A 12,128-nucleotide genomic window follows, 5' to 3' on the forward strand; every position below is an offset into this window, starting at 1 on the left:
AGTCAAATTCACTTAGGTCTATTTTCACCTACCTAAAAGGGGACCTAATCTATGCCACCAAAAACCCAATTTCCCAAATCTTTCCCAAAAGAGCCTCTGAAATTAAAGGGGAGAAAATACAGTTAAGTATATATCCCACTGTTTTTAAAAAACAGAACTTCATTGTTCTTCTCTTTTCAGACCTGACATAGGTGGTTAGATTTTGTAGAAAGAATAAGGTATTATCTTCTTGAGGTTTGACGAGGTGAGAAGTGCTAGCTGAACTCAGGAGAGAAGAAGTGAACAGTTTGCCAACAAGCATATATTTACCTTTATTTGTATGCTTTCAACAAAACATAAACAATGAAAAACAAAGCACACAAAACATTTAAATTTGAGCAAATGCTCTCTATTTAAAAACTATTACTCCCTTAAAAATAAAAACAGAAATAAGGTCAAGTGCAAATTTGAACTTTGAATTTTTTTCATCTTCGCATAATGTAAAGAAAATATTTGCTTCAAGTGTATTTTAGGCATTCCCCAAATAAACCAAAACCAAACCCATTGCTGTTGAGCCAGTTTCGACTCATAGCGACCCAGTTCTATAAAAAACACTAGTTTATAGATGTAGACAAATGTTAACTTTGGTGAAGGGAAAGATAATACACAATACAGGGGAAGTCAGCACAACTTGATCAAGCAAAGTCGTAGAAGCTTCCTACACACATCCGAACACCTTTAAGGACCAAGTTACTGGGGCTGAGGGCGGGGGACCATGATCTCAGGGGACAGCTAGGTCAATTGGCATAACATAGATCATAAAGAAAATGTTCTACATCCTACTTTGGTGAGTAGCGTCTGGGGTCTTGAAAGCTTGCGAGTGGCCATCTAAGATACATCTATTGGTCTCATCCTGTCCAGAACAAAGGAGAATGAAGAAAACCAAAAATGCATGGAAAATATTCATCCATAGGACTAAAGGATCACATGAACCACAGCCTCCACCAGTCTCAGCCCAGAAGAGCTAGGTGGTGCCTGTCTACCACCACCAACTGCTCTGACAGGGATCACAATATAGGGTCCCAGACAGAGCCAGAGAAAAATGTAGAACAAAATTCAAATTCATCAAAAAAAAAAAAAAAAAGACCAGACTTACTGGTCTGACAGAGACTGGAGGAACCGCCAAGACTGTGACCACTGGACACCCTTCTAACTCAGAACTGAATCCACTCCCAAAGTCCACCTTTCAGCCAAAGATTAGACAGGCCTATAAAACAAACAATATACATGAGGAATGTGCTTCTTAGTTCATCAAGTATAGGAGACCTAATGGGCAACACCTGCCCAAAAACAAAGACAAGAAGGCAGGAAGGGACGGCAAAACTGGACCGATGGAAACTGGGAACCCGGGGTGGAAAGGGGGAGAGTGCTGACATAATGCGGGGATTGCAACCAATGTCACAAAAAAATTTGTGTATAAGTTTTTGAATGAGAAATAACTTGCTTTGTAAACTTTCACCTAAAGTGTGCACACACACACCCAAAATGTGAAAAAAAAAACCCAAAAAAACACTAGTCAAAGATGTTGTTGATTGGTGCCATTCTTAAGCTTTGGAAAGCTGCAAACTAAACCCTCTTCTTGGAAATTCCCAGTACGCATCAATAGTGTAAAGGTTCTGAGAGCGGGGGAAATTACTGTTCAGGAAGCAGTGAGTTTCTGTTGCTGGGCATGGGAAATCTGGCAATGGGTATGGGTGATGACTTCACAACATGATTGATGTAACTGGTTTCACCGAATTGTACACATGAAAAATGTTGAATTGGCCCATGTTGTGTTATCTATATTTTTTACAAAAATGTTTAAAAAAAGGTTCTGAGAAGTCTTATAATAAGTAGTGCAAGAAACAGGTTCTTTCGTGGGGAAAAAACCTTTTTTTTCACATGGCCATTAACATCAGGGAATAGTTCAACATGTACTGTTATGCCATTTGATCTGGATCGATGACAATTTCATTTCATCTCAGTACCATCTCTTCGTCTTCATCAGAAGACTGTTTTTTTTTCCAGTAGCACAATTCTTTTCCTCCATTATTTCTCCTTCTTGTGTGGTATCATTGTACAAATTAGGAAACTGTGATTATAAAACATTAGAAAAATGTCTTGGTACTCCACAAAGTATTATCCCATGAGAAACACCTTTATTTTCACCTTCATTACATTGGCATTTTTCTTCCAGGAAATAAGTCAGATTTAAATCAGTTATGCGCAAGATGTTATTTACCAAAGCTCTATGCTTGTAATCCCAGGAGCTGCCACCAGGTGGTAGTGAGCCAGTTTGGATGCCTGGACTTCCTTCCCAGGGAAGTCTGAGGGTCTGGATAAAGCTCAAAATACTTTCTTTTAAATTAAAAGAAAGAAATGAAAGAAACAAAACAACAACAAAAACCATCTATGTCAGAAAATCATTATGAATTAACTAAATGCATCTATTGATAAGTTTTTTATAAACAAAGTTATTAGGGGCCGACTTCCTCCTCTCCCCTCCCATTATGGCAGACCCTGATGACACTGATCATACCCCAATCCAAATCTCGTCTGCCCTCTCTGAGTTTACTGGCAGCTGTGGTGGACAGTTCCCAGCACAGTGACAGCTTCCCAGCTCAAGGCGGGGGCACCCTCTGCTTTTCTGCCAGAGGCTTTGCACCAGTTCAAAGGTATGTGTTCTGCTTATGTGCTCACGGCAGCCTGGAAGCCTAGGCATTTAATAACCTCAAGGGCAGCCATCAACCAGTGAGGACAGGAAGTCTGTGGATAATGTCCCAGCTTCCCCATCTCTCAGTAGGGCAATGCTGGGGCATCCTCTGTGTAGTTCTGCAGACAGTCCCCAGTGGGATTGAGCCCCAATTGCCCATAGGGGAAAATGGCTCATTTATATATTATTTATTGGCCTCTCTCTCTTTCTATCCCTTCTCACTTTCCTTACTCCCTCGCTGGTACTTGCTATGATCACCTCCCCACAAAACGACTTGCCCTTAAGTCCTTGTCTCAGGGTCTTTTGAGGGAACACAGACTAGGACACTAGTACAATTTAACTCTGGTATCTTATCAGTCTCGTTAGATATTATACTAGAGTCCAGGCTTTAGAAATCATACTCAGCTTGGTCTTTGCACAGCCACATAAAAAGAACTTTTGCTTGTTTCTAACCCTGCTGGCTCCAAGCCTGGCAAAACAACGGCAACAAAAAAAGCTGGCTTCTAAACCTTTATTGATTTGCTAATTCCAATTCTACATTTGAGCTCTGCCTCTACATCCATCTCTTCCTATTTTAGGCTGTTGGATTTTTTGGAAGCCCCTTTCTTATTAGGTCTCATTATGGCTCAAACCAAGAGTAACTGGCTAAAACTGTGCAAGACAATGAGGTGGTCATCATACCATTCTATGCTTACAGCTTGGCTTTCTATCTGAGCCAAACTGTTTTTAAATGAAATATTTTTTGTCTTTTTGAAAGTTTTAAACATTTTTAACACCACATAACTTTTAAAAGTAATAACAAAATGATTCCCTAACACTGCTGTCTCTGCCTTTGATCTTTCTCATCATTTCTTTCCACTCTCAGCCCTTACTCTTCTTAATGTAGGCAGAAAGACTCACAGGACTCTGTGTACTGAGGCTAGTAATTAGCGGGAAGTTTTGCAGAAGCAGAGAGTTCAGGAAGGTTGATTTTCATCAAACTGTGGGAATCAGAGAGAAGAAAATCTAAGTTTTCTGTTTTAATAAAGTCATCTGAAAGAAAAACTAAAGTTAAAGCTATACTTTGAAGCCACGTTCATGACAGATGTGACAACTTGCTCCAAATAGCAGTTCCCGTGTAAAAGTCAGAGAATTTAGAGGAAAACATATAGATAAAATAATGGCATTGGGTTCATTTCAACACGTATGGCTTAAGGTTCTTGAACTTTCCTTTAATAAGAATCAGGTCCGGCACTGCTGATCTTGTTAATGTCATGACTTTAGAGTGAATCAACATTTATTGATCACCTGCTGTAAGCAAGGAGAGGCGGGCCACACACATTGGAGAAAGCATTCACACTCCTTCAGTGAGCACTCTGGCTCTGTGCGCCCCTGGATGCTTCACAGGTGTTCTTATTTAATCCTCATAAAAGCCCAAACCAAACCAAACTGGTTGCCATCTAGTTCATACCGACTCATAGTAACACTATAGGACAGAGTAGAATTGCCCATAGGGTTTGCAAGGCTGTGAATCTTTGCGGAAGTAGACTGCCACATCTTTCTCCTGTAGAGTGGCTGGTGAGTTCGAACTGCCAACGTTTTGGTTAGCAGCTGACCACATAACCACTGTGCCACCAGGGCTCCTTCATAAGAGCCCAATGAGGAGGAACTTCCTCCATTTTACAGATAAGAAGAATGCGGCTCAAAAAGGTAAATTAGCAAAAAAAAATCACGTGGAACCCCCAGGTGGCGCAAATTGTTAATGTACTTGGCTGCTAACTGAAGGGTTGGAGGTTCCAGTCTACCCAGAGGCACCTCAGAAGAAAGGCCTGGCGATCTACTTCCAAAAAATTATCCATTGAAAACACTATGGCGCACAGCCCTACTCTGACTCACATGGGGGCAACCATGAGTCGGAACTGGCAATTAGTAAAACCACATGACTTTAAGTGAAAAAAGCAGAATTTGAACCCAGATCTAGTTGGCCCAAAGGCCTTTTTCCATTGCGCCTCACCACACCATTTCTTCAACAAAGAAATAAATTTCCCAACATGTTTTTCTATTAGGATAGTACTGTTTCATATTTGTATAAAGAAATGTTTTTGGGGCTCTGTGCTCCCTTCCCTGCCCCCTTTTTTCCCCTTGCTGCCATCTCATCAAAATCAAGCTGAGTCCCATGAGGCCCTTCTGTCCAATACAGCTTCCACTAGCCATAGGTGGCTGGTGAGCACTTGAAATGGATCTCATTTGAGTTGAGATGTGCTGTAAAGTACACACCAGATTTCGAACATTTAATGAGCAAAAAAGGATGTAAGCTCTCTCATTAATAAAAAATTTATATTGATTATATGTGGAAATGATAATATTATGGGTAGAGTGGATAAAATAAAACATTCATTGAAAGTAAGTTCATCTGTTTCTTTTTATGTTTTTAAGATGGCACCTAGAAAATGGCAAATTACCCATGTGATTCGCAATCTATTTCTGCAGCTCTGAGGCATAGGGTGAATGTAGATCTCCCCCGTTGTTGCTTTCTTCCTAGATTAAGTTGCTATTATTGGGGGTTTAGGAGGATTTGCGAAAAAGAGGGCCGATGACTTCTCAGCAGCCTGAGTGTTATAGAGACCTAATGCCAAGGATTTAACTGGGCTAATCTGCTTGAGCAGAATTGCGTGGCCTCAGTTAAAGGAGTTAAGCTCTTTAGTGAGCTCTGGCCCTTGAAAACACGACCTGCCTTTTTGGATTATATCTTAAAGAATTTTAAAAGGGATGGAGGTTGAAATAGTCAAAGCACAAAACAGAACAAGACAAATTCTCACTGTTGTGTCAAATAATGGTCCAAATTCGGTGTTTTCTAAATTTGTCTTGAGTTTACCTGAACAGCAAGTGGATAGCAATTGCATTGTTTGCCATCATTTATAAAGGAAAAGCCTGTAATGACTGTAGTCCCCACTTATGCTCCAGCTGAAAGGAATGGAAAAGTACATTTGCTTTGGAGAGTCTAAGAGTCAGAAAGGAACCCTGCAGGGAATATCACATTACCTCCTCCAACTGGAAAAAACACTGCTGACCAAGCCTGGGCTTTCAGCCTCATGTTTAAGTAAACAAACAGACAAACCATGCCATAGAATAATAATAATACAAAAGGGGAGAGATAAATCCAGGTCAGCTCCCACATCCAGCGGCTGGAGACACAGAGGCAGGCCTGATAGAGGTCACTCAAATCGACACAGGGCCAGCCCTACATTCGCAGGTGGCAGGGGTGAGACCGAACTTCACAGATAATCCAAGCTGGGGGCTCTCAAACTGCAGTGAATCAGAATCACTTGTGATCTTTTAAAAATCCCCAGGCCCGCGCCACATCCCAGACCAATCAAGTCTTCAACGTTCAGAAAGGGAATTTCCCAGGTGATTCGAATATGCAGCCAAGCATGACAACCATTGATCTAGTGCATCCGTTTTTTGCAGACACCTGGTCTAGAAAGGACCAATGAACTTTGCTGGAATGTCCAGAGCTAGGGAATGGCTGAGCCCTGGCCCTACTTTTCTGGCTGTCCATCTTGTGCTTTTTCCGAGTCCTTCATGCCTAGTCCACTATTCTTACTCTACATCACTTTGCCTTCTTCTTAAATGTCCTTCCTTCAGATCTCCAGGGTCCTCTCCTTCTCCTCATTTGGACCTCAGCTACCATGGGACACTTCTTGCCTCCCTATCCCCAACTCACCATCATATTACTTTAGATGAAGGTTTACAGAGTAAATTAGTACCTCATTAAACAATTAATACACATTGTTTTGTGGCATTGGTAGCCAATCCCACGATGTATCAACACTCTCCCCTTCTCGAACTTGAGTTCCCCATGACCAGCTTCGCTGTCCCCTCCTGCCTTCTCGTCCTTGCCTCTGGGCTGGTGTGCCCATTTAGTCTCATTCTGTTTTATGGGCCCGTCTAATCTTTGACTGAAGGGTGAACCTCAGGAGTGACTTCCGTACTGAGTTAAAAGGGTGTTCAGGGGCCATACTCTCAAGTTTTCTCCAGTCTCTGTCAGACCAGCAAGTCTGGTCTTTTTATGTGAGTTAGAATTTTGTTCTACATTTATCTCCAGCTCTGTCCAGGACCCTCTGTTGTGATCCCTGTCAGAGCAGTCAGTGGTGGTAGCCGGGCACCATCTAGTTGTACTGGACTCAGTCTGGTGGAGGCTGTGGTAGTTGTGGTCCGTTAGTCCTTTGGGCTAATCTTTCCTTTTGTCTTTGATTTTCTTCATTCTCCGTTGCTCCAGACAGGGTGGGACCAGTGGAGTATCTTAAACGGCTGCTCACAAGCTTTTAAGACCCCAAACGTTACTCACCAAAGTAGGATGCTTCTAGGTTATTTAAAGGGACATTTTACCCATGATCCAAGGATGGACTTTGATTAGATGATGAAGTGCAATTAGAATGAGAATGTGTCATGACCAGATGGAAATATTTGCTTGCAATAAAGATGAAATTATAATTGTATTTCCTCTAGTTAAAAAGTTTAATAATATGGCAATTAAAAAGCTTTCCAAGTGAATAACGTTACATGTGTAAATTAACACAGGCCGTGGGCTACAAGATTAAGGCATTCAATTTATTTGCAGGCTCCTATAAAAATGATGCGGCAGATGTGTCATCTGACCTCCTCTAATTTCACAAGGGGGAAGGAGAATCAAGATTAATAGCATCAGCCGTCCAAGGTTGATTCCTATGAGGTGGCGGTCAGACAACTCCTCTGGCCAGCCTTTTTACCTCACACCAACATCCCTCCCACAGGACTCTCTACTTCTCTACTGGGTTCAATAATTCATTACAATGGCCACACAGAACTCACAGACAATATTCATGATTATGGGGCTTATTAGGGCAGTAGCAGGGTACAATTCAGGATCAGAGACGACTCAGGATACAGTTCTTCAATCAAGACACCCCCTTCTCAGCTGTGCCTAGAGGCAGGCCTCTCTCTGGCCCTCAGCCTCTGTGCCTGGCCTCTGCCTTGCTCCGGCAAGTGTAACAAAGCTCTTTTAGCTCTGCCAATAAATGCCCAGAAACACCCACTCCACCAGTAAGCCTCAGCCCAAAGGTTCTCAGCTTTTTCATTCCGTGGGTTGGCTCCACCAATAAGTGTCCAGAGGCACCCTACTCTGCCAGTAAGCCTCCTGCCTGAAGGCCTCAGCTCTCTTGCTCCGTGGATGGGCGAGCCTCACTCTGCCAAGTGCCCAGAGGCACCCACTCCAACAGCAAGCCTTCTCCCTGGAGGCTCGCAGCTCTCTCACTCCGTGTGTCGGGAAGCCCAGGGCATTATCTCCTGCCAGTCTCCTGGTTCTACTGCCTCTGCTGCTGCTATTTCTCGGCTGCTGCTTCTCTCTGACTGTGGTGTTACAGATCTCTCTCTCTTTTTTTTATTGTTGTACTCCAAGTGAAAGTTTACAATTCAAGTTAGTCTCTTATATGAAAATCTATACATACATTGTTATGTGACCCTAATTGCTCTCCCTATACTGTGACAGCACACTCCTCCTTTCCACCCCAGATTTCCAGTGTCCCTTCAACCAGCTCCTAACTCTCTCTGCCTTCATCTCACCTCTGGACAGGAGCTGCCCGTTTAGTTTCATGTATCTACTTGAGCTAAGAAGCACACTCTTCACGAGTATCATTTTATGTCCCATAGTCCAGTCTAATCTTTGAAGAGTTAGCCTTGGGAATGGTTTTAGTTCTGGGTTGACAGAGAGTCCAGGAGCCATGCTTTCTGGGGTTCCTCCAGTCTCTGTCAGACCATTAAGTCTGGTCTTTTCACTAGAATTTGAGTTCTTCACCCCACTTTTCTCCTGCTCCATCCAGGACTCTCTGTTGTGTTCCCTGTCAGGGTGGTCATTGGTGGTAGCCGGGCACCATCTAGTTCTGGTCTCAGGCTGATGCAGTCTCTGGTTTATGTGGCCCTTTCTGTCTCTTGGGCTAATACTTTTCCTTGTAACTTTGGTGTTCCTCATTCTCCTTTACTCCAGGTAGGGTGGGACCAATTGATGCATCTTAGATAGCTGCTCACTAGCTTTTAAGACTCCAGACACCACTCATCAAAATGGGATGCAGAACATTTTCTTAATAAGCTTTGTTATGCCAATTGACCTAGATGTCCCATGAAAGCATGGTCCCCAGACCCCTGCCCCTGCTGCTCTGTCCCTTGAAGTGTTTGGTTGTATTCAGGAAACTTCTAGCTTTGGTTTAGTCCACTTCTGCTGACTTCCCCTGTAGTGTGTGCTGTCCTTCCCTTCACCTAAGATAATTCTTGTCTACTATTTAGTTAGTGAATAACCCTCTCCCTCCCTCTGCATCCTGGTAACCATTAAATAATGTTTTTTTTTCTGTGTTTAAACCTTTCTTGAGTTCTTATAATAGTGGTCTTATACAATATTTGTCCGTTTGTGACTGAGTAAATTCACTCAGCATAATGCCTTCCAGAGTCCTCCATGTTATGTTTCACGGCTTCATCGTTGTTCTTTATTGTTGCATAGTATTCCATTGTGTGAATATACCATAATTTGTTTATCTATTTGTCCATTGATGGGCACCTAGGTTGATTCCATCCTTTTGCTATCACGAACAGTGCTGCAATGAATATGTGTGTGCATATATCTATTCATGTGACGGCTCTTATTTTTCTAGGATATATTCCAAGGAGTGGGATTGCTGGAATGTATGGTACTTCTATTTCTAGCTTTTTAAGGAAGTGCCAAATCGATTTCCAAAGTGGCTGTACCATTTTACATTCCCACCAACAGTGTATAAGTGTTCTAGTCTCTCCACAACCTCTCCAACATTTATTATTTTGTGTTTTTTGGATTAATGCTAGCCTTGTTGGGGTGAGATGGTATCTCATTATCGTTTTGATTTGCATTTCTCTAATGGCTAATGATCATGAGCATTTCCTCATATATCTGTTAGCCGCCTGAATGTCTTCTTTGGTGAAATGCCTGTTCATATCCTTTGCCCATTTTTTAATTGGGTTATTTGTCTTTTTGTTGTTGAGGTTTTGCAGTATCTTGTAGATTTTAGAGATTAGACGCTGATCGGATTTGTTGTAGCCAAAATTTTTTCCCCGTCTGTAGGTTGTCTTTTGACTCTTTTGGTGAAATCTTTTGATGAGCATAAGTGTTTGATTTTTAGGAGCTCCCAGTTATCTAGTTTCTCTTCTGGTGTTTGTGCATTGTTACTTACGGTTCGTATTGTGTTTATGCCATGTATTAGGGCTCCTAGTGTTGTCCCTATTTTTTTTTCCACGATCTTTATCGTTTTCAATTTTATATTTAGGTCTTTGATCCATTTTGAGTTAGTTTTTGTGCATGGTGTGAGGTATGGGTCTTGTTTCAGTGTTTTTCAGATGGATATCCAGTTAATGCCAGTAACATTTGTTAAAGAGACTGTCCTTTCCCCAGTTAACGGACTTGGGGCTTTTGTCAAATATCAGCTGCTCACAGGTGGATGAATTTATGTCTGGATTCTCGATTGTGTTCCATTGGTCTATGTATCCGTTGTTGTACCAGTACCAGGCTGTTTTGACTACTGTGGCAGTATAATAGATTTTAAAATCAGGTAGTGAGGCCTCCCACTTTGTTCTTCTTGAGTAATGCTTTACTTATCCGGGGCCTCTTCCTTTTCCGTATGAAGTTGGTGATTTCTTTCTCCATCTCATTAAAAAATGCCGTTGGAATTTGGATCAGGATTGCATTGTATCTGTAGATCACTTTGGGTAGAAGTGACATTTTCACAATGTTGAGTCTTCCTATCCATGAGCAAGGTATGTTTTTCCACTTATGCAGGTCTCTTTTGGTTTCTTACAGTAGTGTCTTGTAGTTTTCATTGTATAGGTTTTTTATGTCTCTGGTTAAATTTATTCCTAAGTATTTTATCTTCTTGGGGGCTATTGTAAATGGTATTGATTTGGTGATTTCCTCTTTGAAGTTCTCTTTGTTGTTGTAGAGGAATCCAACTATTTTTGTATGTTTATCTCATATCCTGAAACTTTGCTGAAATCTTCTATTAGTTCCAGTAGTTTTGTTGTGGATTCTTTGGAGTTTTCTGTGTATAAGATCATATCATCTGCAAATAGAGATACTTTGACTTCTTCCCTACCAATTTGGCTGCCCTTTATTTCTTTTTCTAGCCTAGTTGCTCTGGCTAGGACCTCCAGCACAATGTTGAATAAGAGTGGTAATAAAGGGCATCCTTGTGTGGTTCCTGTTCTCAAGGGGAAACAGCTCTCTCTCTTTAGGAAGTTCTTGGCACAAGGACCCAGGGCCCAAAGGATGTGCTCCACTCCCGGCTCTTCTTCTTGCTGGTGGTAAGGTCCCCTCCCGCCTCTGGGATGGCTCATTTTTAACCCTAGCAGGATGGCAAAGCGGACCAATCCCCTTGTTAGGGTTCCATACACATTATTTGCATGGTCCCACTCTCACAGTATGGATTACACCTTCAGTGTAAATTACACCTCAACATAAAGCAAACAAAAATCCTCACAACTGGCCCAATAAGCAACATCATGATAAACGGAGAAAAGATTGTGAAGTTGTCAAGAATTTCATTTTACTTGGATCCACAATCAACAGCCATGGAAATGGCAGTCAAGAAATCAAACAAAGCATAGCATTGGGCAAATCTACTGCAAAAGACCTCTTTAAAGTGTTAAAATGCCAAGATGTCACCCTGAAGACTAAGGTGCGCCTGACCCAAGCCATGGTGTTTTCAGTCGCCTCATACGCATGCAAAAGCTTGACGGTGAATAAGGAAGACCGAAGAAGAATTGATGTCTTTGAATTGTGGTGCTGGTGAAGTATACCAAATATACCATGGACTGCTAAAAGAATGAAAAAATCTGTCTTGGAAGAAGTATAACCAGAATGCTCCTTGGAAGCAATGATGGCGAGACTACGTCTCACATATTTTGAACATGTTATCAAGAGGGATCAGTCCCTGGAAAAGGACATCATGCTTGGTAAAGTGGAGGGTCAGCAAAGAAGAGGAAGACCCTGAATAAGATGGATAGACATAGTGGCTGCAACAATGGGCTCAAGCATGTCAACAGTTGTTAGGATGGCACAGGACCGGACAATGTTTCATTCTGTTATTCATAGGGTCACTATGAGTCAGCCCCAACAATGACAACAACACCCTCACAAGGGTGCCGTGCACCTTATTTACATTATTAGCAAGGTTTCCAATCCCTTGGTGGGCCACAAGCACCTCATTTGCATAGCCCCATCCAGTCATTTGGTGGGAGTTAGAAAGACTATGGCTAGAAAGGCCACAGTAAGCAATTCATTGCACCACAGCTCCCGTATTCATGATTATATAAAATAGTATCCAGGCTCTAAATCCCACATATATGTACTGATTTGTGTGGAATA

Source organism: Trichechus manatus, unplaced genomic scaffold, assembly GCF_000243295.1.
Source record: "Trichechus manatus latirostris isolate Lorelei unplaced genomic scaffold, TriManLat1.0 scaffold00041, whole genome shotgun sequence".
Classification (NCBI taxonomy): Eukaryota; Metazoa; Chordata; class Mammalia; order Sirenia; family Trichechidae; genus Trichechus; species Trichechus manatus.